Consider the following 27,311-nt stretch of genomic DNA (forward strand, 5'->3'; position numbering starts at 1 on the left):
AGTAGATACACAGTCGATTCTCTCTCCTAGGCTCCTTTGAAAATCTTAGCTTTAATGTAATTAAGCAATACAGTGAGCTACAGTTGGCTTGATGGCTCAAGTCTCATGCACCTAGCTGACAGTTTCACTGTGTTTCTGCGTCATATCTCTACTTTAATTAGGCCCAGATACATTTAATTAACAGGTTGTTTGATCAATTAAATAATGAACCTTAAAGTCACCTTCTTGCTTAGATGTGCTTTGAACAACAATTTTAATCTCACTGACAACTCCTCTAGAAAGAAAAGGGTAGAAACTTTTTGTTGTAATTAAGATGTGAGCGCACAAAAATGCCTATGTGACTCTTCAGCATAAAACTAAAAGCACTTTGAACTCTACAACATAGAAGACATAGATTTCAGTGGATGTAAACTCTAAGGTTGTCATCTGAGTAACCATTTGTTTATTCCTAGGTCTATGATGAATGGAGACAGATATTTGAAAGCATCTGATGTTGATTCAGCTTTGCTTCTACTTCACTGATTTCTTTAGCACCAGTCAGGCTAATGCTGAGTGGAAACTTAATGTTGTTTAATGTTTATGTGATGCTGTCGTAAAATGCTCCTAAGTCTCTAATGAATAGCAGTAGGTAAAAAACAAAACCCAAGAAAAAAACACATGACCACTTATTGGAAAACACTTACTAGAAAATTTCTGAAGCATTGCAATAAAAATAAGTAGAAGTTCCTTTCCAGATAATCAGAAGTTGTCCCAAACTTGTTGAATTAGTGGAGCTGGGAAGAAGGATGGGTCAAGGTTCATCTTGGCTTTTGGGATTATGAGAAGGCCACATAATGCCGTGCAATAATAAATACTAGGAGGTGATGGGGAGGTAATCTCATATGTGAGGCCACATATGGAGTAGTATGTCCAGTTCTGGGCTCCTCAGTACAAGAAAGACAAGTAGCTACTTGAAAGGGTCCAGCGGAGGCCACAAGGATGATCAGGGGTCTGGAGCATCTCTGTTATGAGGAGCTGGGGCTGTTTAACCTAGAGAAGAGCAGACTGAGAAGGTATCTCAGCAATGCAGATCAATATCTCTAAGGCAGGTGCCAGGAGAATGGTGTTGGCACCACACTTTTCAGTGGTACCTCAACATAAGGATGATGCTACTAGTTCAGTACCACCACAGGATTGTGCTGGTGTTCCATTTCCAGAAGGAATTTTGTGAATGCAGCAAAGAGCTAGGGGTGGTCAACTATTTATGCTTCTTCCCTAGGTAAGTACTCTTCAGTCTGTGACTGGTTTCAGCTCAGATTAATTTCTGAGCCTGAGGTGGGCTTGTATTTAATAACTTTTACTGGATTGCTCTTCCAGATACTTGCCTAGCATCCATTTCTTTAACTATGTGTTTTATGAAAAGCCTTTTCTTTTGTGTTCTGATACATTCACTTGTACATTCTACTGCTTGTATACAGAAAAGCAGCAAAACCTGGTCAATTCTTATTATTTTTCATCATGTGTTTTTCTATAGATTTCCATTATTTTGTCCTCTTCTGTTTCTTTTGTAAAATTGTAGTCCCTTTTGGCATATCCCATATAGAATCTGTTGCATGTCTTGCCTCACCTCAACTACTGCTCTGTAAACATTCTTCAGTTCCACTTACATCCTTGCTGAAATTCAACAGTGTTCAAGAAGTAGGAATATCAAGCATTTAAAGAGGGAATAGCAATAGCTTTGTTTTCTATTATTTCCCTAATATTCCCTGATGTTAATGTGCTTTTTTTTCTGACTGATATAAAATTGGTTTTGTAGCCATTATAACTTCAGAGTCCTTTTCTGAACAGCTTTTCCCCTGCATTACAGAATGCGTTTATCTGCATTATCCTCAACCTCCTGCAGACTTCCTGCATGCGCCCATGCCTTTGTGCAGTAAAACTGGCTGGATGCTGAAACTCATTACTGCACAAATAAAAAAATAAGAGGGTAAAAAAAATAATTGTAGAATAAACTTTACAAATTCCGTCTGGGTGGCCTAGGAAGTCTGAGATATTGTTTCAAGCAATAGAATCATAAGAGTTGTCAATAGCAGAACAATGACTTAACAAGGCAGGTAACTCATTATCATGACCTGAATACAAAGGAAGAAGAAATGGCTCTACTGCAGAGAAAAGATTAAGGCATTCTGAGGGAGGAAAACTACCAGCAGCTAAGTCTGTGGAGTTCTATACAGAAACATTCATATTTTGAAATGTTAATCTATTTTGTTATTTTTCTTGCTATAATAAAGCCTAACCACAGGAAAGGCAAGAACTTTGGACTCTGCTTTGTACACAGAAATTCCTGGGAAACATGCCTGCTCACACAGTGTTACTAATAATAACAACGTAAATTATTAAAGCTGAGAGAATTCTTATAGCCAATGCATGCGCTTTTTGCACACTGCACTTTCTACAGCTTGGACAACGAATAAACACCAGTCAGGTTTTGCTTCTGCAGTTTATGCACCAACATAATGCTGTTATTTGTGATCAAAGCACTGCAGGAAAAGTGTTGAAGTATAGAGGAGAAAAAGTGAAAAACAGGCAAATGATCTTTTGGGTTTAAATTAAATTTTCTGTTTACAGTATGTTCTTGTACTATTCCTTTCTTAATGAAAAATATAAGTATCTGAACAATGCAAAATTTAAATATGTGGCCTGTGGTTTTGATAATCTCATTATTAAGATTGACACCACCCTTCATAACCTTTCTAATAACCACAAAGTAATTTTATTTTTTTTGTATGTAGCCATATTTTTAAACCATAATCTTAATATCTGGAGAAATTTATAAAACCAAGTGATTACAAAAGTGTTTTGCCTTTGAGCTCAAAAGAAAGGGAATTAGCAGATACAAAAATAATTTTGTCACTCATTTCTATACCTTACTTCAGATAAGTACTTATCTTCAGTCCTACTTATATGCACCATTAGTAAAACACAGCTTTAAAATGAATTTTCAGCATGTTGTCTTCAGGCATTTGAACTTGCTTTCTAAGAGTTAACTTCCATTAGAACAATTAGTGGAATAACATCTGGGAGCTGGGCATTGATTGTAATAAAAACAGCTGGCTAGGGTAAGTGTAAATTTGTAGCAATATAGATAACTGTATGTCTACAGATATAGAAAAAAATATAGGCAAATATAGAAAATATAGAGCCATATTTTGAGAGCTGTGGTCTAGAGAATTTTGTTATCGATTTCTACATTTCTTGTGTATCATCTTTAGCTAAATATTTCTGGTTCTTTTTAAAGGATATTGCCCATGCAAACAGAGTTGCAATGTACTACACATGCTTTATCGATCTGCATATACATCCTTATTTTTAAGTTTGGTGCAGAAGGAAACGCCATAGATTCGTTTTTGGTCTACAGTCACAGGAGCTGGAGTTGTTTCTGTATACCAAAAGATTTTCTTCAATGACTTTTAAATACCCCTTGTCCTCTAATTAGTCTTTTTGCAGAAGGTGGGCATGCTCTGAATTTCTCTGACTGCCTTATTCCTCATTACTCTTGCCCACTTTTGGGGTATGAATAGCTATTGGGGTGCAACTTTCCTCTCATATTCTGCCAAATGAGGTCTCTACTGTGCACAGCAATGTGTTGGTGACTTAAAAGAATCCTTCTCTGCAGGGAGCAGTAGCACCAGAGATTATTAAACCAAAACCTAAAATATCACCTTAGACTACTGAAACTCCATCATCAAGCAATACAGAGTTGACACTTCTGTGAGACCCTTTAAAACTCAGATTAAGAAGAGAAAATTAAACTTAAAATGAGAGGAAACTAAACCAGCTGTCTTTTCCCTGTCAAGAGTTGAGTACAGTATGTACAGTGAGTACAGATGAGCTGATCTCACAGAGACTCTAACTCAGCATAAAGAACGGCTAACAACACAACTTTAGACAGTATCTATTCATCATCTTAAAAAATGAAATATCCATCTGTCATGTAGCTAGCTGATCTGTAGCTTCACTCATATGTCCCCTCATAGGTGGGGAGACAGGTGGGGAACTGCCTTACTAGCTCAACCTAGGGATTATTCTCATCTTTTTTTCCATCCCTGAGGGACGTACAGAGTGTTTCGGTGGAAAGCACAAGTAGCAGTTACAAAATAACCTGTGCTGAAAGGGGGTTTCTTTTAAATTCCTCTAATTATATACATATATATTTATATATATCAATGACTAATTGGAAACACAGGGTTTTGTAGCTTTTTATTTGGTTCAGAAAAGTTGTAGGTTTAAGCCACTTCAACTATTCTATGATTCTACGATTCACAATACCATCAAACACCCCCTGGCCACCACATTTAAATCTAGGTACCCTGCTGGTACCTCTTAGTGATGAATAACAAAGACCAACTGCATTTTTTGGGGGGGGGGAATGTCATTTCCCTGGTTTTGGGGAGAGCAGAAGTAAGAGGACAGCACCGGGGACCTGACTCTGGGAGCTGCAACTTGCCTAAATAAGGAGGTTTAAATCTCCTGTAGGGACACACCTTTATCACATAACAGCACTACATTTGGCTGCAAAAATATGCATTTATAACTTTTAGGCTGAACCCTGAGGTTGCAATCTTCAGCTGCTTTTAGGATCAAGTAGGAATGGCAAGTTAACTTAGATAGTCCCTGCACACTCCATCATTTCTCTCCCAGCTGCTCAGCTGCATGTGAGAGTTTAGATGTAATTTTGCCTTGGGCACAGAGCCAGTCACTGCAACACTTAGTGAAGTGATAGTTCAGGGCTGCTCAGTCACTGCTGAGTGTTGTTTTACTTTTCCCATTTCTGAAAGAAACTGATCATTCTGTGTGCAGGCTGTCAGCAGCTCCCTCATTCTCTCATTTCTTATTGTGGTTCAGCCTGGTGCAGTGTTTCTGCACCCTCACTGCTCTGCCTCCAGCTGCCCAGCCTCCTTTGCCTGCAGGGAACACCCATAAATTCCCCCTGGCCGGACATTCTATTGCATGTAGTGTGATCACTAAGGCAGCAGTTGCAATGAGACAGAGCTAGCAGTCTACCACCGGCTGGGAGAGGTTTTATGATGCTAGATCAGGTCATGCAATCATGAAGTCCAGTATCTTGCTTAAAGCAGTGAGCAATACTTGATGTTTCAAATGCCTGCCCAGAGAAGCTGTGGCTGCCCGGTCCCTGGCAGTGTCCAAGGCCAGGGCTTGGAGCAACCTGGTCTAGTGGAAGGTGTCCCTGCCCATGGGAGGGGGTTGGAACTGGATGAGCTTTAAGGTCTCTTACAATATAAACCAGTCTGATCCTGTGAAGTTCTTCACTATGAGGGTGGTCAGACACTGCACTGGTTACCCAGAGAAACTGTGGCTGCCCCACTCCTGGAAGTATTCAAGGCCAGGCTGGACAGGGCTTGGAACAGCCTGGTCTAGTGGAACATTGCTCCAAGTTCCTGCCCCCTCCCATGGCAGGGGTAGGAACTAGGTGATCCTTAAGGTCCCTTTCAAACCAAACTGGTCTATGAAGTGAAGCTGAAAGTACCTAACAGTGTCACTGGAGAATTGTGGGAGCAGAAGAAAAACTTCTTTTACTGACTCTGTGTGCCTGTGAAATGAAAACACAGTTACTTCTATTCAGTCATCAGTCCATTCTGTGTGTGCAGTTGGTAATAATAATAGACTGTCTTTAGTAATAATAACAGACTGTCTTTACTTGCTCTGGAAGCAATTTCTCATGGTGAAAAAAATGTTTTCTATTTACAGATAGGTTGGAATTATTTTGGCCAAACTTGCAAAACTCATTGAATTACATGCTGCTCAAGCTAGCACACTGTGCTGTTAATGTTGTTTCATTATATTTTATTGCTGATTGCAGGGCTGCTGGTATGGAACATTGTGTGTTCAGACAAAGGTCCTTTGAACCACCAATCTGTTGAAATAGTGGAACCCTGATAAGGATGTACAAATTAAGATACCTTTAATGGATTATAAAAGCACTGTGCCCATCTATAGCTGTTATTCAAAACTGATCATGATTTCCATGTTCTAGTGATCATGTAATTATAAAAACAGTGATCTTTGCTGATTTTACTGGCTGTTATAATTTGGATTGAATTGTATCTGTTGCTGGTGATAATAAGACTAAAATGATCTGTGTTTAATGTAATTTGATTTTCAAGGTTGCAGAAAGAACAAACCCATGGGTGATAGGTTTTTAGATGAAATCTTTGAAGATGTGGAGTTTTGGGAAGTCATCTTAGTGCATGCTGAATCCCAGGTGCACTAAGCTGTACATCTTTGTTATACTGCAGGATATCTTTTCAAATGAAATGCATCCAGACCCTACAGCATTTTGGGGACATAAGGCTATCAATTATGTCATAAGAATTATTATATTTTTTTAAGAAGCAAGTCTTCAACCAAGAAAGATTTTCCAAGTTATTCAATTTCAGAACATGGTCTGTTTTAGGTAGACTATGCAGATCTTTGTTCCTTTGTTGGTAGACTTGTTTCCCAGTGTTCTTCAGCCCAAAGTATAAAATAGAGTTCAAGAAATGTCTTCAGCTATTGTAATTAAAACTAGCAACTTTTTTTTTTTTTTTAATGTGAATTTTTTAGTCACATTGAAAGATATTTGCCAATTCCACAAGACACATTTGAAGGAGTTTTTGATTGATTCTGGGGACTTGAATGGAATTCTCTCACGTTTGTGTCTGGCCTAATACAGACACCACTAATTAGGAGAATGCTCTTTTGGTTCTGTGTGCAGAGATTAACTTCGTTTCAGTGAAAGTCCGGATTTAAAAATAGGTATTGCAGACATTCCACAGAGGAAACCTCTTTGAAATGTCTCCTTAGGTACATGCAGTTCTCTGCATTTGTGCTTAGTAGTAGAGCATAATTAGGTTTCAAATTAATGGATCCAGTGAATACCCTCAAACAAGACTAAGCTAGGGTGAGTCAGTAGGCAAGTGGGTCCATTTCCTCTTTCCAGACCTTCATTCCAGTCCCTACGTCTTTCTCAACCATGTGTATCTGTGAAATATGTATGGTTTGTACTTTTATACATAAATGTATTCATCTCTCAACTAACAACAGAATAGATAATCAGTCAGGCTAACCTCCTTAGTAGGATGAAATAGCATTTAGAAATGTCATTATTTGCCTGGAAGCCCACACTGCAAACAAGTATCTGAGGAACTGGTCTTAGGAGCTTTAAGGCATGATTATTCTATTAAATAGAAAATGGTAACGAAGACACTTATCTTCCCATCTCATTACCTCTCCCCAGAAGAAATTTTATTTCCTTTGCATGGCACAGTGTTCAAGTTGTTGAATCCTAGTCTCCCAGGACTGTCTCAAAGGACTGGTAATGGTTTCAGACCCTCTGCATAAGCATCCATTGCACACTATAATTCTGCACTTTTTCATCTCCATAATTTTTATTTGTATCTGGAGTGCTGCACTAGTAAAAACTTAAAAAGGGATGAGACTAAATTAAGGATAGAGGACAACACACCATGGCTCTCTTTCTAAATCTGTGATTCATATATTACTCAACTGAACTGAATATAAAAAGACATTTAAACCTCAAGGAAAATTTGCAACAAACAATGCAAAAATATGCCACAGAAATTAGCTGTAGCTTAGATCCTCAAAACTAGGTAGATAACTTACTCCTACTTTAAGAATTAAGGATTTGATTATGAAGTATGCTGGATTCAGTCCTTCAAGTCTCCAAGTATCTATGCTTATTGATAACTGACCCACAAGAAAATACATAGGAATGACAGGGGATTGGAATGTAGCTTTTAACAGGGATGAAACAAATAGAGATCTTTCTTACAAAAATTGAGCAAGACTGCATTTATTTTGTTCTAAAAACATATAGAGCATAATGAACCTCTTGTGGAAAGAAAGTATTTTTCTAATTATTTTACTGGGGCTAGCATTTCCTCCTCAGAAACTAATTAAAAATGATGTCTTCTTTTAGATAGTTTGGGGTTATCTTAGGTAGGATGGATAAAACTCTCTTGTAAGGTTTGTAGAAATGAAATTCTTTAGTTTTTTTATCCCTAGGCTCTTAAAAAAACGTATTTCTAGTCTTCTGGATAGTTTATTATCATCAAAACCGCTGTGTACATTTTAGTGTATTGCATAAGAGGCTATTGTTCAGTAAATTCTATTGGCAGTGGTTTTGGAAAGGGGAAGAAGATGAAAAAATACTACTTAAAAAAGAAAGCAACTTAAAATACGGCTTCTAATTAAATTAGCAGTTGCTTTGTGGTTTATTTTTTTTTTTTGGCAAGCCCTGTGGTTTTTGTTTATTGTTGTTTATTTTTTGCATTATCTAGTTATTGACCCCTTATGTTACAGATGTATCAGATGATCAAAGAAATAATTTACCATAAACCAGTAATTCTATTTCATCCATAATTACAGAAGTGCATTTTTCATGTTTAGTTTGCTGGGGTGCAATCTTTTCAGTTGTGGTTCTTCACACCACATGAGTCAATGACATTAATGAGCTAAATATGGCTGTAGTAATTAACTGAGATGAGCTTCTTAGAGTGTTTATTTTCTGTTTTTGAGGGCTTGGTGGTCTGTGGTTTTCTTTTTTTGTTTTTTTTTTGTGTGTTTTTTTTTGTTTGTTTGTTTTCTTTTAATCTGATCCTTTATTGAGGAAGAGTATACAGCTCTGTGATCTTGAGCCAGGAAGCTATTCTGCTGAGTTTCAAGAACAAGCCAGCTTCAACTCAGAGTAATGACACTCTCCATCCTCCCAGAATCTTTAACCAGCAGGGTATAAATTTGTAACCTTCAGTATTACAACACTAAAGTTCTTCTACATGTATTAGAGGAATAACTACGTTAGGTGCAGCACAGGACTATTTTCTTTACCTAAGAATTGCAACTAATGGCAAAAGTCCCACACACCACTCAGCTTTGCTGTGAGTCACCAAGGGATGGGGTGAATTATACCTAAACTGCTTATAAAAGACAAGTTTTTATTCTATTTTTTCTGTAACATATTTAACTGCTGAAAATTCATGTCCAGCAGTGCTCAGGTACAACATGTATATGATACTACATGTAAGGAAAAGAAAAACCCAAAACTGAAGGAGTATTTGGACAAATGCCATTTTCATGTTTAGAAAATACAGAGTTCTCACTATAGAGTATGAATAATTTTCTTCCTACTCTGACATTATGAATTATATTGTAAAATATATCAAAAGTACACTTTTAAATGCATTTTGGACAACACACTCAGGTCTTTGATAAGCTAAAGAATAATTTTGGAAGTGCAGACTCTAGGCAAAGCCTTTTTGCAGTTTTCAGATTTTGCAAACAGCTGCTTTGAGTAATAAGAAACATTCAATTAGCTCATGCTTGTCCAACAGAGTAGGAGAGGAGTCAAACATCAAAGATTAGGAGTACTATTTTCTAATACAGTCCTGATAGTTTTATGCACTTTGTTCTAACTTGGATGAAGTGCTGGCAGGCCTCATTAAGACCGAACATCCAAGATAATGGAAGGCTGTGATCTTCTCCAATATACACTTTTAACTCCTGTTTAAGGCAGATCTGTAACTTTAAACTGAAAGGTGAGATTTCTGCTTATTGCAAAAGGGAATATGATACTGCTAAGTGGTATAGCATTTTCCCAAAGGGACAAGTGGCGAACAGCAATGCCATAGACACACGAAGCAATCAACCCAATTTCTCTTTCGAAGTCCTCTTGGTCACTTCATTGGTCAATGGAACATGAGTTATCCTTGAGTGAGCTTACTGGGAAAATAGGGGAGATAAAGAGGTAAAGATCATGATAGTAAACCTAACATGAATTTAATATTATCAAGAAGACAGCATGTGGAGGTAGTGTTCTCACAGGAGAATGGATAATTGGTACATAAACTCTGAATAATCCTGAAAGAAACAGCAAGGCCATGAGAGGTCTGAGGAAGCTTAAGCAAGCAAGATAAGAAGAAGCTGGAATTCACCATGTTAATAAGAACTGTGGACTGTTGGCAAGCTTTTGAGGTCAAGTTCTCACACCTGTGCTTAACCAATTATATGTTAGTCACTAAGGGTCTTCAAGACATGTATCAAATCATGATATGCCAAATCACTGTAAGTACATGTAAGAAATAGTATATAAGGAGTTAAGGCTTTGTAATAAACAGCTTTTGTCTGATCATATTGATCTCTGACTGGGTCCATATATTCTGCAGCAACAACATTTGTAGAAGGAAACAAGCAAACAAACAAAACAACCCCTTGAACTTGGGACCTCAGAGTACTGATCCTTAATTTATTTGTTAATCAAGGCATGGCTTTGGCATGTCATAATTCATCAGAAAAGGAGTAAAAAAATGAATTTAAATACTCACACTGTGCACCCTTTAATGACTTCATTCCAGAGGGAAGACACTAATGCGTATCAAACCCTGAATTCCTCATAGCCACCATCCCCACCTCCTAGAAACCTCCCTTTATTTCTTGAGGCAGAAATACAATAGTCATCATAAAGGACAGAGGCACAAAAATTGTCCCAGCATCCATAAATGTAATTTTGTGTTGAATCACCTGGTCTTCATGTACTGAATTGAAATGAAAACTTCACGTTAAAAGAACATTCCAAGATGGCAAAATTCAGTGTGCACTCAGAAAAGAGAGCTTTTTCCTTAGAGTGATTAAAAGTCAGGTCACTTCAGTTAAGTATGAAGTCTGGATCTCTTAATTTTATTTGTGTTATTTGATGATTTTGCCACCATGTAATGAGCAGAGTGACATGGCAAATGGCCTTCATAAGGCACAAGGCTACTTTCTGTGATAGATTTGCTAGTTCATACTTATGCATGAGAGAAAGGAAAGACTGAATGCCCAAATAACTTTGTGTCCAGCTATAGGACCATGCTTCCACAACGTATCTGGAGAAGTTAGGTGTGTTTTGTTGCAAATGGAATCAGCCATTATTCCTTGAAATCTGCAAGAAAGGTGCAGCAAACCCCCGTTTGAAATCCTTGAATCAATACTCTGAGGATCATAATTTTAGGACAAAGACAGTAGTAACCCTACCTATACTTTCAGGTGCAATGTATGCTGTGTCTGCATTGTCTGTTCAGCAATCACTAATGAAATTACTCATCCCATTCCCTATAATAGTCTTACTTTGCCTTTCAGTAAAAATTGGGAGATCAAGAATAGCAGTGAAGTGCAATTGAATGTAGTCTAGTAAATGCCTTTCTCCCTCTTAAATACTGCTTATTAAACTTCATTTTGAAAAATGAAGCTGTATTTAGTATAAATGTGAGGGATCCTGTTGAGAAGAAAAGCATGCTAAACCATTGAAAGAAAAAAATCTTTTCTTTTTCTTCTGTATAATTTTGAAATGACTTAACAATTTGTATATATTTAAGGAAAAAAAAAATTCTGACAACTTGGACACCAGGCTGCAGGTAAATGACATTTTAAAAGGAGGATTTAGTACTCTCCAAGAAGGAAAAATGAAGTTTGTTAAGTTCCTGGCAGACTGTTAATTTAATTGACAGGTATCTTGCTACACTAATTCTGTACATTAAGGAGAAACTTTTAAGACTGTTTTGCTGACTGCAGTATATGGCAGTCTTGAAGGGCATTTTTGTGGAGCAGCAGCAAACTTCCACGCCCCCCCTCACCCACCCCTCCCCCCTTACAGCCCCCACCGGGGGCTCTCCCCTTCCCCACTCCCGAAGGGATGGGGAGGAGAATCGAAAGAGTGCAACTCCCACAGGTTGAGACAAGAACAGTCCAGCAAACAATGTACAACACAAATCACCACCGCTACCATCAATGACAACAATGATAAGAGAAAATAACAAGGGAAGAGAATACGATACCACCCGCCAAGAAACGAGTCCGACCCAGAAGCCCGTGTCCTTCCCGCTAACTTCCTGTTACCCACCCCAGGCATGACGTGCTGTGGTATGGAATACCTCTTTGGCTAGCTTGGGTCAGGTGTCCTGTCTCTGCTTCCTCCCAGCTTCCTCTCTCCCTGGCAGAGCATGAGCCTCACAAAGTCCTTGGTTAGGGTAAACATTACTTAGCAACAACTGAAAACATCGGTATTATCAGCACTGTTCCCAGGCTGAAGTCAAAACACAGCACTGCACCAGCTACCAAGAAGGAGAAAAGCTGACTGCTACTGCCAAACCCAGGACAGTTACCTATACAGAGGACTTTAACTCCCAGTATTTGCCACCAAGCATTAATTTATTACCTTTGTTAAATAAGAAAAGAAGCAGCAGTTGCTGAAGGCAGTCTAAATAGTAGATACTGGATGTTTATAGATCCCACCAAATGATGGTTATTCTCTTAGAAAAAGTAAGATAATTCATGGCTACCTCTTTCCCAAGTAATCTGTCATTCCCTGGCTCACTCAAGACAAATGTCAGGAATAACAGAGACTAATGCATGCTTCCGCAAATACTGATAGATAGATTATCAGTATGCACGTGTTATTGTTGATTAAAGGATGTGTAGTAATAGTTTGCTCACATTATATACCTAGATTTCTGTCTATTCTGAAAAAGATCCATTGTATTTGCTGAACAAGACAGAAAGTTGAAAAATCTATTTTAGCAATTCCACGAAAGCAGATTTTTCTTGCAAGTTAATCCTAACGCAATGTTCTAGTGCTGTTATGACAGAAATACTGTTCTCTAAAGTGATACGAGTGACAAATCCATTCCACTTAGAGTCAAGCCTTTGGAATTCAAGAATTAACTTTTTAAAACAGTAGGGAACTTTACGGTAGTTGTTGGTGTATATCAAGTTTCAGTATAGATACATACCCCACATGTCTAAAGTCCGCCTTCAGTCTCAGTTGAAGATATCAGTCTTTGGTATTTCTTGATATAACGTGGTAAAATATAAAAAAAAAATGAAGTTTGTCTCCAGAAATAGCTAAATTTCACTGGATGAGTTAAGTCTGATACACATATGCACACACATATATTGGTTTTGTCAATGTAGGGTTTAAAACTCACCAGGAAAGTTCTAGATAAAAGTGAATATACAGCTGTAAACTGTTAATATCTCTTAGTTAATGCAAAACCTTCTAAAGTTCATGTACACCAGATGTAACGTTACAAATATTTGAGATAAATATCTCAGTTCAATTCAGGATAGCTACATAGCTACCATTACAACCCTGTATTTCATGGTACTAAGGAAATAAAAAAGAGAAAAATAAAGGAGATAACTTATCATTTAAAAAAGGGAAGGTTTATTTTTTAAAAAAAACTAAATCCATTCTTAATGTACAGTTACCATTCTTTTAGCATTTCAAGGGAGATTCTTCATTACACAGTTAAAAACATTCATCTTTACCATTTGAAGCTTATTTTATAAAAGCTGCAATTTCATAGCAGTTGGTTATCTGAACCTCACGGTATTCCTCAAGAATGGATCAGCCTAGTGTAGAAGATAACAAGGATCACAAACTTCAGCTGGAATAAAAATCATTATGGTTTCATTGACTTGACTGCAGCAATGCCAGTTTATCCCATCTGAGAACTAAAATAAATTCAGCCAATTTCTGTAGAATTACAGAGAAAAAAAATGCCTTCACACTTCTGGAATGGAAAGAATTATAAAGAAAAGAAGCCACAGGAACGTGGTATTTATATAATTCCCCTCCTCAGGGCCATAGAAGAGCCCACATATATTAAATTATTTTTTTTTTCTTATCATCGTGTCTCAGATAGTGATAGTTTTGATCTATGGTTGCAGTATTAGAGAAAGTTCTTAAATCTGTGCATGCTCCTCATCTCTGATACCCAGGCACTCTCTTGTGTTCCATTAAATCCTTCTGAGATTTAGATCCCAGTTCAGAAATCAGAGCTAGTGAAGGAGAGCTCTGTTCTTCTTCGTGAACAATGTGAGACATAACTCCCTGTAATCTGCGCTGGTTCTAGGGGCTGTAATTACATCTTGTCACTTCCTGAACTTTTTAAAGTATTGAGCATATGGACAGCAATATGAGTAAAGAAATGAAAGTGGTTTTTTCCAAGATGCTTGAGCCCAGATTTTAAAATCATTCTTGCAGATCAAGTGCAGAAACTGACAGCCAATGACTTGGTAACAGATGCCATTAGGCATGATTGCAGAAGTAGATACAGCTACATGTATCAGGCAAATAGCAAAATTTACTCTACAATGAATTATATAATCTTCCACACTATGGTGTGGAACGGTCCACTATGTGATGTAGGTCTGTAAGGCAGAGGAGTGCTGGGTTATATATGCTGTATAGCCTCATTATTTCAATCCAACATTAGCACATTTCTATTTTTTCTTAGCAGCCCACTCCCACATGGAACTGCTGTGAAATACTCTGCTAAGAGAGTGCCTATGATGCCAAAATCCTCCGGGTTGGTGCATACTTCATAGGAGGGCTGGAATGTAAATATACTCGAAGTGCTTATCTGGCCCCCTGCTAGTGACTGCCTGAAAATATTTAATGTACTTCATGTATTATTCTGGAGCAGAGAATATAAATGATGGTCCAGGAAATAGTTGTCAGCCAGAGGTCTGGACACATAAGCCCCTTTGTTATTCAACTATATTTTTTGTGTGTTCATGCTGGACCAATAGTTACACAACAAAACAACCTGAATTCAATACTTTGGATTTATCAGTATTATTCTCCTTTTTTTTTTAAACTATTTGTTATCATAAGATAATGACATCTGCTTTAAAGCTGCATTGGGTGCACCTTTCAGTGACTATAGTATAGGTATATGCCTAGCATGAAACATTTCAACTGTAAATGGTTAAAGAAACTGAAGACAACCTTTCACAGTGATAGATGCTGGCCCCCCTTAATAAAAGGTGGTATCACTGCTGTCTGTGATAATTATATTTTCATTGATGGAAATCTTTATTGTAAACAAGCATATTTATATCCTAGAATAACATCAGCTATCAAATTTATTCTACCTTGGACAGATAATTTTTAGAGTTATTTTGAACCTTGGATTTACTCTTTTGGTATACATTTGTAAAGTAGCAGAGTAATTTCTTGGATTTTTTTAAAGAATCCAATATGTTAATATCCTGACATTTTAAAATACTACATTGCCTTTTCTCTTTTCTTTTCTTTTCTTTTTTCTTTTCATTTCTTTTCTCTTCTTTTCTTTTCTTTTCTTTTCTTTTCTTTTCTTTTCTTTTCTTTTCTTTTCTTTTCTTTTCTTTTCTTTTCTTTTCTTTTCTTTTCTTTTCTTTTCTTTTCTTTTCTTTTCTTTTCTTTTCTTTTCTTTTTTATTTTATCTTCTTTCTTTTCTTTTCTTTTCTTTTTTCTTTTCTCTTCTCTTCTCTTCTCTTCTCTTCTCTTCTCTTCTCTTCTCTTCTCTTCTCTTCTCTTCTCTTCTCTTTTCTCTTCCCTTCCCTTCCCTTCCCTTCCCTTCCCTTCCCTTCCCTTCCTTTCCTTTCCTTTCCTTTCCTTTTTTTTTCCTTTCCTTTCCTTTCATTTTTTTTCCCCCACAAATATGAACTCTGACTTTTTAGCTGTGTCAGTTGCTACTTTTCTTTTTATGTATGTGACAGTTTTAATTAACTGGAAATTAGATCTCCTTGTGTAAAAAATATCCTAACAGAATGGCATCAAAGCCCTGGTGCTTACATCAGCAGTAATCTGCAGTTGGCTCTGTACAACAAATTCTTATCGACATGTGAGATCACATCAAAGACCAACTCCCATTGGTTTCTGTAGGAGTCAGTTTTTACCCATAATTTTCTCCCATGGATCTAGTTAATAAATGAAGTCTGTGGTGGGCTCAGGGACGTAGAACACTAAGCCAGCATTTCAGAGCCTGAACAGCTGAACAAGCAGACAGCACTGCTGAGGCTGGACATTGTATCCTGTCGGTTAACTTCAAGCAGAAAATACAGCACTTTGGTGAAAATGATCATTTCCTAAAGAAGGATATGCCAGTTTTCCTGGATCTGATATGAATTTCATATTGACTTACTAATACTTCAAATTTGGCCAATTACGAGGCCTTGGGTGATATGATTTAGTGTGAGGTGTCCCTGCCATGGCAGGGGGTTTGGAACCTGATGATCTTAAGGTCCTTTCCAACCCTAACTATTCTATGATTCTATGATTCTATGAATTATTTCAATCAGAAGGTTAGGCAACCTACATAAAGATATTCCATTGCAAAAATATATATTCATCAATTTTAAAGCCATGACTACATGGATATATGAATTAATCTATTCTTTATAACACTTATCACAGTATATGGATTCAGAGGGATAACATCTTCTCTATCTTTATAATTTATGTTTCTTGGATTTGTACGTGGTCTAGATGGAAAGAGAATAACTCATCATTTATCACTGTTTCTTGCAAACTCCTTTGGAGCCTTTCATTTTCACCAAGCTTCATTCAAAGCTTTCTTTGTTAATAATATTTTTTCCAGACAGTTCTACATAATCAGGTCTTGATTCAGTCCATGTTTTTGGTGAATATGTTTTGGATGTCTCAGGAAAACACGTTGGGATGGATGATATGGGATTATGCTGGTGCCTTATTTCAGCAGATATAGAAACAGAATGTTCCAGTATTAACAAGTTACTACATAATTAACTTAACATTTGGATAAAATTAAAACAGGTTAAAGTAAAAATACATAATTATTTTTGTTTGCAGTGCTCTAAGCAGATAACATAGTTATACAATTTTACTTAGTTATGTCTTTTTAGTTTTGCTTCCAGTGCTTGACTAAGATGTTAAGGGAAAGGATGTTTTTTACCTCTTAAGGTAGAATTCAAATGTAATTGTATATATACACGTGTGACCCTGTGACTGAGCTTTATACAAGCATATTCATGAGTTAATGCACTTACTTGAATTTAGTAATTAAAATATTAGTAATTAGTCACTTCAGAATGAAACTGGTACTGGAGTATATTATCTTTCAAAAGTACTGTGGTCTACGAAACACCATCAGTCCTTTATTAGGTAAAAACAGATGTTTGTTGCAGAAGGAGGAGGATATAATTATTGCAAATGGGAAAAGTAGAGTTCATGTTATCCTGGACTGGTGCAGAAGATACTTTGCCTAATTGCATTCAAAAAGTTATGAACCTCTTTAACTGTTATCCTTTTCACTTTCCTTCTTCAGCTAGTGGGGATACTTCTCTGAATGTGAACTGTTCTTCATTTTCAAGTGATTTATGTCTTCTTCATTGGATATCCCCAAATGATAATGAATGTGAAATGTCACATTTTGACACTTGTGCAGTTCTTTGGCAGGAATTTTCTTTCAGGTTATTTTAAACATCTATATTCAAAAGTCAGTTCAGGGCTTGGCAAGACCCAGTCTGACATGAGGCTTGTATGAAAGCTCTCTTGTAGCCAAGGATCAGATGATTCTATCACATGTATTGAAGAGTCTTGCCAAGAGGAAGCTTTTAAGAACTCTTAACAGAGAAAAGGTGACGGTCTCGAGGAGTCTATGCCCATTCCCTTTGTAGTAGAAATTGGTCTGGCTCCCAGGTGATCCATACTCGTGTCAGTAGCTCGTTCTCTTTGTAGAAGGGAGGAACACTTCTCAGGAGATGTCCAATGACTTTCAAGAAGGAATAGCATAGCAAACATTGTAACTTTAAACTCACAATGTATTTCTTTAAGCTTGTCATATGTAGTGTCAACAGCTTGCCACAGATACTTGGTAATATCTGTATCTGAATATAGTCCTGTAGGAGAAGGAATGAGAGATGCAGATTAAATGACAGATTTAAGATATTTAATGCATTTCTGGAAGATGTACAAGTGCTATGACAAGGATAATAATAAAGGATTCTGTAGAATAGGACAGAACATTTTCAAATATTTAATCAAATTCAGTTTTAAATTGCATGGCATGTTGGTCTTCTAAAACTTGATGATGTACATAAAACTTTAGTATGTACATAAAATCCTCATTCTTGTGTACATTTGATTTGGGAGTTCTGGGCCCCTGTCCTGCCTCTGCTACTGACACCTTTCATTATAGCATGTCCACTTGGACTATTGTGGACTGCTGTGATCAAGAATCTGCTCCAGTCAGATGCAGACTCTGCCTCTGTGCTCTTAGGGCTAGGCTGGGGCAGTGCTGAGAAGCACATTAGCCTGGGGTCATCAGCTATCTAGTGGTTGCTACATGGCTATCATTTGGAGCAACACAAGGTGCATCTAGTCAGCATAGAGTGTGAAGGGTCATGGGGACATATGCTAAATTTTGACACAGTTTTAATCCATTATTGCCTCAGTTTCTTCATCCATAAACTAGAATAATATTGCCTATCTCCTTTCCAGAGGCCTTGAGAGGATGAGTTTATGTTTGACATCTTATTAAGGTGATCAACCATGGATGGATTGTTGCCAAACTTCCCATTGTACACAGAGGGCCCTGGAGCCCCTACATTCATGCAACTCCCAACAACAGAAGCATCAGGTCAAAGTTTGTTGTTCAGATCTGGGAAATTACTTATAAGTAGCTATAATCCTTCTGAGTCATCACATAGTTTCACTCTTATTTTTTTTTTCACTAGCTAATTTGAACTGAAACATTTTCTCACTTGTAGTATTTAATGGTGTACAATGCTGTATGCAAGAGCACCTATTTATTGCCCTGCAGTGACAGATCTGGTAATAATAGGCTTGCTATTCTGGCTGTGCTGCGCTTTGGTAACACCTAGGGTTTAATTGAAATACACCCTGACCTTGGTTTTGTTCATGAGGCATAGAATGGACATAATTACTGTGAATCTACTTAGGGATATTATGGCAAAATGGCGAATTACTAATTTTGGCTCCTCACACCCTTTGGGAAAAAAAAAAAAATCAATCACAAATCTCAGTAAAAAGCAGTGTGCTGCAGTTTCATATAAGTCCTAAACCAAGTAATGTAAAAAAAAAAAAATAGCTTCGCATATTTCTCTATAACTAATTTTGCTTTCAAAATAGTATTGTAGAGTCATAGAATCATAGAACAGTTAGGGTTGGAAAGGACCTTAAGATCAGCCAGTTCCAAGCCCCTGCCATTGACAGGGATGCCTCACGCTAAACCATGTCCCCTAAGGCTCTGTCCAGCCTGGCCTTGAGCACTGCCAGGGGTGGAGCGGTCACCACTTCTTTGAGCAACCTGTGCCAGGGCCTCAACACCATCACAGTAAAGAACTTCCTTATATCTAACCTGAACTTCCCCCATTTAAATTTAAACCCATTGCCCATTGTACTATCACTACAAATACATATCACAGTATGAAAATTGCATTGCCCCTAGCAGTTTCATATTCTTTCACAATTAAATAAACAGCTTGTAAATTGCGGACTACAAAATGCCCGAGTTCTTCTCTTACCTTAAGGGGTTTCTATAGTTACCAAGGACAAGAATTTTAACTACCGCTTGCCAGACTCAAGGCTATTTGCAGCCTTAACTTTTCATCTCATGTGTCCCTTTGTCTGTTTATTATCAAAATGAGGGAGTAATCTGGATTCAGTTAGCCACTACAAATGCAATGATGCAAAATGGACTCTGGTACTTCAGTATGTTATTAGCTGGGTATGTTTCTCCCAGAAGGTGTTTTAGAATAATGCATGCTAGCCTGTAGTCACCAGGGTTATGAAATACCTACCAAGCACTTCTCTAAGTCAACACCAAATAATTCAGACTTTAAAAAAGGAAAGCACTTTTCTTGAGAGTATTATGGAATAGGAAAATTAGGCAAATACCAATTTTAATTCATACCCCAAAAAGCATTAGTGTAGATTTTGCGTGGCTGCTTTAATACAATTCCCTTTCATCCCTAATCTCCTCTGTTTTATACATTACAAAATGCATTTGGAAAAACTGCACTTGTTAAGGCACAAGCTTGATTTTTTTATACCGCTGAAATGCACAATCCTCTGATTCAATAATCTCAAAATAAAATTAATCTTAAAAATAATATAAGTTATTTCAAATTTTACCAGAGCATCTATGGCAAAGTATAGAAACTACCACTGATCCTCAGCTGCATTATATGTTCATTGAACTGAAATATTTTTGTTTTCTAATTTAGAGTGGCTACTGAGCTTAAGAGCTCAGCAAAGCTCAGAGGATGATTTGTATGGGTAACAAGAATATTCAACGTTAGCACATTTAGTAGGCACATACATATTGTAATTTAGGAAATTATGTTTTGGGCTTTAAAACTAGACTCCAGTTTTCTCAAGATTAGGATTAAACTTTCTTAGGGGCAATTATATACTCTGCTGTGGTTTTTTGTTGTTGTTGCTCTTCACTCTATTGGCTACATTTGTACATGCATTCTTAGTCTATGTGGTGTTCTGAGCTGACATTTCCTACATCTGGTCTTACAGTTTGTGCGTAGGGATAAAATTTTGGGAGGAACTGGGGCAATCATCTTGGATTCTGTCAGCCTTGCAACTTTTAAGTGACACAACATTTTAATATTTCGTATATGTAACCAGCAGATTTTTGCCTGCTCTACTGAAATCTTGTAGTATCTTGTTGAAAATATAGTTAATTTTTATGAGCTGATGTTTCTATGTTAAAAAAAATTATAAAAATCTACCAGACAAAAACTAGCTTGAAGTATCACTGTAGTACTTTTGAATAGGTGTCTTAACTCACTGTTATTCTGCTAAAACCAAAGAAATACCAAAGCGTTTCAAAATAATGACCCCAATGTGACAGGAGTGAAAATTGCATTGTTTTGGAGAGGTGCTTTAGGACATCATATAACTTTTTATTAAGGGTTGGTTTTTTACTAATTTTGCTGTGGTTCACAGATACCTTCTGAACAGGGAACTGTGATTTTCCTTTTATAATAAACCAAAAAGGGACTAAGAAAGCTTCCTTTCAATAGCAACAAATATGCTGCAGTTTAATTGTTGCTCACTGAGGTATTTCCGGCATAAGATAATGAAATCCTGAAGGTGCTTGTTGGACTTCCCCTTATATCGTGGTTGGCAGATGAGATGTAGTGACCTGCTGCTATAATTTAGAAAATTTTGTTATCGTATGTATTGTAAAATTTCTTTTGTACGGTTGCCTGGTTCCCCCTACATAAATATCTGTCCAGAAAAATATATAAGACAAAACAAACAAAAATATTCTAGAAACTTTGTTTTGTCAACTGAGTTAGTTAAGTGAGAAGAGCAAAATAGGACTTGAATAACCCAAGGGATCAGTGATGAGGTAGAAAACCTTTTTACCTTTACATAATTGTTTCAAATCAAACCCAAGTCAATACATAACAAAAGTTCCTAATGTCTACATGGGGTCTCAGAAAAATGAATCCAAATTAAGTCTGGATTAGCTGAACTACATTACATTCTTTTATAGACACTCTTAATTGAAATTGCAGTGGCCTTGATTCAATTTAGCTTAAATTAAATTCTAAATAAGTGTGTCCACAAAAAGATTTAATGCACTATAATTAACCCACTTTAAAAGTGACTTCCAATTAAATTTCTAGAATGTTTCTGGGTGGACTAGTACCAAATTGTATTGTGGTGGCTTTTATAAAAGAATTTAAGTTAGTTCATTGTTTGTTTTTATTCATACCAATGTGAGCAGTTTGAACAGGGAGATTAGGACCGGTTTGTCCCCTTCATCCTTTGGGTCACATCCAGGGAAAGGTCAATACAGAAACCAAGTAATTCCTTTTAATAAGTATAAATATGTCCTTAAGAAATATCTGTTACATATTGACTGATGTTTCCTATGACTTTCCCTAGAAAATTAGGCAAATGTTATGACTTGTACTAAGAACACATGTAAATGCTGCTTAGGAGTAAAAGAATGTTTATAAATAAAGATACATAGCAGACTGATTTAGTTTAGAACACTAAACTATGGAAATCTCTTAATTTCCATAAAATGCAAATATGTGTGCTTGGACCAATGTTCATTAAAATTCTCTTTTTTAAAATGTCTACTTCATGATCATTTCTGTTACCTGAAGTTAAGGAGAAAACTTTAAACCTTAGAAGAAAATGAGAGAGGAAACATGAAATCATGCTGAGAAATGAGAGGTGTGAAATACAGCTGGTTTCTGTATAACAAAATTAAAAAAAAGAAGTAAAAGGCAGAGAGGGTCAAACTCATCCTTGACTGAACTCTCCTGAGATCAGTGGTGATTCAGGAGTATTGAATGTGTCCAATCACGTTTAGATCTTTCAGGTCAGTGTCTTAGTGATTCAGATGGGTCTTCAAAGGCTTGTGGAAGAGAACCTGAAAGTATCTGTCATACAGCCATATCCACTCTGCCTCTTACATTTACATGCTTCTAGGGGCAATAGAAAATCTCAGCTATATCCCAAAGTGAAACAGTGAAACATGCAAAGAGGAGAATAATTTACATTATAAGTATTTTGATTTATCTGGTCTCATGAGTGACCAGTCTGCATTGCAGGGCTGCCTATCTAGCCCACTTTGGCCTTCACTGTATTTAAAGAAGTAAAATAAACCCCAAGTAGATGAAAGCTGCTGGATTTTGAAACCTCCCAGGTTTTTAGGCATTATTGCAATGGTTCCCTAAATTGTTGTTGAGACTTTTAAAGTCCTAAAGCATTGAAAAGGGAAACTGACTTTTGAGAACAGAGGAAAAGATACAAAGCTGTATAGTGCAGTGATGGATTTTCACTGTGAGATAGTCCATTTTAAAAAATCCCAACACCTCAGACAGGAGCCAGTCTATAAGAGAAATGAAAAATAAGATTAGGAAGAGAAAGATTTGAGATCTACTGTAATCTAGTTTGCTGATTTTGCAAGATGATTATTGTAATGCTGTATTAAGAAGATAGTGTATGTGGCATGTTGATGGCAGACATTCAATGAAGAAAAAAATGGTGTCATTGTGCTGTGTGTGGGCAGGGAACTGCATGCAAAGTATTTATAATTCTGTTGAACTGGAAGCTCCAGTCCTCAGGGGTTCATCCAGGTGGAAAGGTGTTTCAGGACAAAAGAGGCAGGGGAAGGGTGAGCAGGAGGGTATGGGAAGCAAATCCCATGCAATGTGTTTCCATCAGCCCAAATCTTCACAGCCAGATGGAGGCATGCACCTGAGGCTGCAGGAGCATTTGCAGAGCAGCTGTTGGTAGAGGATTTTGGACCCCAGTGGAGCTCCCTGCCCACAGTTCAGTCTTTGTTCTGGGATGAGGGTATACCCTCATGTGTTTCAGTATTTTATGGAGCTAAAACATACTGTATATTTGTTTCCTGCTATCTACACTGCAATTCCCTGGGATTCCTCTGCTGGCATTGCTGCCGAAAGGGGATCACTCTCAGGCCTTGAGAACGTTCAGAGTTCCTGAAAAGAGTAAGAAAAAAGTCATTTCTGCATAAGGTCATCCTGGGATTTAGGCGTATTTTTATTGCTGTATTCCATGCTTTGCTCCATACAGAAACTATTTTGAGTTCTGCAGTGCTGATATTACCAGAAAAGACTTCCCAGCATAATTAGCTGCTTGACGTACCTTGCTCCTCTTCATATGTTTGGAAATTTGCCATTTAATTTGGAACTGCAGAGTGTCTTGTTTACTAAAAATGTAGACATCTTTGCAGAAGGTTTTTCCTCTCAAAAACCTCTTTAAAAGGGTGTAATGTACAGAATACACTGTGCTATGTAAAGTGGAGCAAAGGTGCTGAATGCATCCACATATTTGTCAACCTCAAAAAAAGTTGTAAGAAGTGGTCTGTATACACGACTGAGGGAGAGTTGTGATGATTTAACTGTGCTTTTGCTGAGATTTAACAATGATGTAGTTGTGATGGTTTATTTTTTCTGTGATAGTTTAATCACCTTATATCTGATAAATTTTGCTATATTTTCAACACAGTGACATATATCATCACAACTCATTTTTTATCGTCAGATGGACAGCACCAAACAAAGTGTGCTAGATCATGTTGTATCATAAACCATATACTGGGATAAAGCCATGGCCTTTGCACTGCAACACTCCACTGCTGCGACACTTATTCATAGACCCACAGACTAGATAGAAAGCTGAATATGAGGTACCAACAGCAAGTAAACTGCCAGTGATCTAGCTAAGGGTCATTGGAATTTAGGAAAATACTTTTGCCACCTGCCTGAGGTATTCATTAGGCAGATCTTTGGGAACAGTGTAGATGTTCTCTTTTGTAATCAAATCCCACTGTTACAGGAAAATCCTTCAGAGATCAGAGTGATTACATTCACTTTCTACTGGTAAAATAACAAAGAGGTAAAATCAGTCTTCAAACCTAATTACAAAAAAATAGAAAAACAAATTGCAGTTTCTATAACAAAGGAAGACAACTCTGCATACACATTTGGTAAAGTTGCATTTCAATAGCATAACTACTGCATCCTTCCAGCTGTCCCTCGTGAAAGCTGTACTGTGCATGTCTGCAGAGATAGATCAGCTCTGTTATTCCTTTCTTCATCTTCTGCACTGGATCTTAAGAGAGCAACACTTTGCTCAAAGTAAAATGTGGAGTACATTGAGACTAACTAAAATTCACAAAAGCTATAGAGTACAGAACATGCATGTCAAATGTCAGTTTGAAAAAATATTTTGTGAGTTCTGTGGAAATAAAAACCAAGCCAAATAACTCCATATATGGCCATGGAGAGAACATACATGCTAAAATGACAGATGATATATGCTTTAGAACAATGCCATGGCACAGACTTAAGATCATGTTTTGTAATACCTGCAATAATTATACCTTTCTGGGGAGCTGACAGTAGTAAAAATTCTCCGCATTTTAAACTGCATTTTAGATCTATACAGCAGAGGGCACTAGTGTTATTGAGTTGACCATAGAGTTCATATTTTGATACTAGAAAAATGAAGGGGGGGAAAAAAATCCCTTAGAAGACAAAGAGTTTTCAACAAAGGCTAAAGAAGATGGTGTGTGGTCTGTGTTCCATGTGTGGATTTATAAAGCTAAACCTTTATGTGTCTCTAACATAATAGACAGATTTGAATGGCAAATTATTCTACTACTGAGTTCCAGATGGATCTTTATGTAAAGCACATTAAAATATTTCCATGATGTTCTTCGAGGCTTTAAATGAATTTTTCACTGTGTTTTTTGTGCTGGCTAATTTGTTTTCCAGGGTATTTATGGTTTTAAATTACCCTGATGTGAAATAACTGCACCAAGGCTTCCTGAATAGTTGAGCTCTAAGCTGTAGAAAAACACCAGTGCAAAAGAAAGGACCTTTTTAATAAATTCCTACTGCCACTAAGAATCTTACTGCAGTATGTTAGCTTCATGCAAAGCTTACCAGTTGGAAGGAGCACTTGCAAGACATTGCCTAAAATATTTTCTGCTGATCAAGTTGGCTTTTTTTTTATCAGCTCCCCTGCACTTCAGCAGCACCAAACCCACTTAATGTGGTCCTATGCTAAATACTGCATTTTACTCCCAGCATTAGGAGGAAAGAGAAATATTTAGTAATGTAAATAAATTCAAAGTTAAATCAAATGCTACAAAAGCTGAGATTTGCTCACACTGCCTCTTAGAAAACATTTCAGAGGAATGGCAATATAAAACTTCTGTACTTACATATTAAACAAGATAAAACTTAAACAGAGAAAAGTCAAGCACACTGATACATATGAAAATGCATCTAGAACTTCCCATCCACGTCTCATAAAATGCTGATCTGGTCTTCAAAATGATACACTCAGAGAAGCTAATATGTAGTCAGTGACCAACCTCGTATTTGCAGTATACGCAGGTTTGAATTTTGCAGAAACTTGAAGTTTGTAGAATTTCCTAAGGGTCTTTGACAGATCATAGTTCTGAAGCTTATCTGTGATTGGGAACGCTGGCACAGGGCTGAGGTAAAAGGCAAACAGAAAAGCCACGGGTGATTTTGGCCTTCGGTACAAAGACCTGGTCTACGTAGCTGATTCATTGCCCGAGTCAATAACCAAACATGGGAAGAATATAGGGAATTTATTAAAAGATGATAAAACAAAAGCATGTATTTTAAATATCTTTTTGCAGCTGAGACATGGAAACATTTTGGGGAGATGAACAATTTTTGCCAATCAGTACCATAACTGGATAATTCATTATAATGAAGTATATTTGTATTTGTGTAAAATGTGCTTATCTGCTTGGGTTTTTTTTAACCCATGGAGCATATGTGTAGTGATAGAAAGGGAAGATTTGCTGAATAATGGAGTATCCTTTAGTCTTTAAGGCCAGGATGCATGGGGATTGGACCAACCTGGTCTAGTGGAAGGTGTTCCTGCCCATGGCATGGGATTAGAACTAGATGAGTTTTAAGGTCCCTCCCAACCCAAATCATTCTTTGATTCTCTGAATGGTAAAATAATTGGTTTGGTGTATTTCTCGATCTGATTTATAACTTTTTTATGGAATTCATTATTCAGTGCAAGTCCTTAGGGGATAAGTTTTAGAATTTTTTTTTTTTTAGAAAAAAACAAACAAGAGAACAAAAAGAGAAATCTACTGGATAAAAGAAAACCAGTGACAAACAAAAATGCTAATACAGTTACATTAACTATCACAGAAAATGGTTTATTAGTATTCAGCTGCAAAACTCATGGATCACAGATCTTAACTCAGGAGCCTTAAACTGATGTTAGGCTCATTAATATAATTCTTTAGACTACAATGTTCAGATTCTTCTTCCAGACAGTCTAAGAAAGTTGAGAAACAGGTCTTTTTCATCCCCTTTTTTGCAGATAGTTTTGCTACAGTTGGACTTTTGAAGTAAGGGAACTTGGACCTTAGTGATTACTTGGAGACTGTTTCTCCATATACTGTGTTCAGCACCTCTGAAGTGAAAAGTGACCTTGTAAGTCTGCAGTAAACAGGAAGTCGTGTAGAGCAGCTACCCTTATCTAGTCTAGTACATTATCCTAAACCCATGAAGCCAATGTCAAGAAGTGCAGTTGTTGGCAGAGGAAAGAGATGGAGAGGTGGGAGCAGTTACCACTGCAGCCACAGGGTTCTTCAAAGTCGTGTGGCAGGAGTGTAACCCACAGAGGAAGAACCTGAGTGACTTGCTCAAGGTTGCAAAACACATGAGCTTCATGAATCTTTCATAACAAGAAAGATGTTTTATAAATAGTACTTACAGAGCAGATCAAACAAACAAATAGAGCCTAGACTTTCCAATTCCCATTCAGAGGTTTTTAACTATTATATTGTCTTTTTTTCTGCAGTAAATTATTAAAAGTGAGATTGGAAAGACTTGCAAGCCTTTATAACAACCATTGCAACTATTATAACAAGTTTTTAAAA

The 27,311-nt window shown here is 37.0% G+C and overlaps 1 protein-coding gene across 4 annotated transcripts in view; it reads left to right on the forward strand.

Annotated features, from left to right (window-relative positions):
- Positions 1-27,311, forward strand: part of LOC130605698 (leucine-rich repeat-containing protein 4C) — a 242,186-nt gene that overhangs the window by 210,818 nt on the left and 4,057 nt on the right. Inside the window, exon 1 of one of the 4 annotated variants that reach the window (XM_057421406.1) lies at positions 12,232-12,351. The exons of the other annotated variants lie outside the window; for them this stretch is intronic. The gene's annotated coding sequence lies outside the window, so the exon portion shown is untranslated. Of the gene's footprint in view, positions 1-12,231; positions 12,352-27,311 lie in introns of those variants that run through there. 4 annotated transcript variants of the gene reach the window in all.

This window comes from Pezoporus wallicus, unplaced genomic scaffold (genome assembly GCF_028554395.1).
Source record: "Pezoporus wallicus isolate ANWC-B61680 ecotype Strahan unplaced genomic scaffold, APGP_CSIRO_Pwel_v1 contig_5042, whole genome shotgun sequence".
In the NCBI taxonomy this organism is placed as follows: Eukaryota; Metazoa; Chordata; class Aves; order Psittaciformes; family Psittacidae; genus Pezoporus; species Pezoporus wallicus.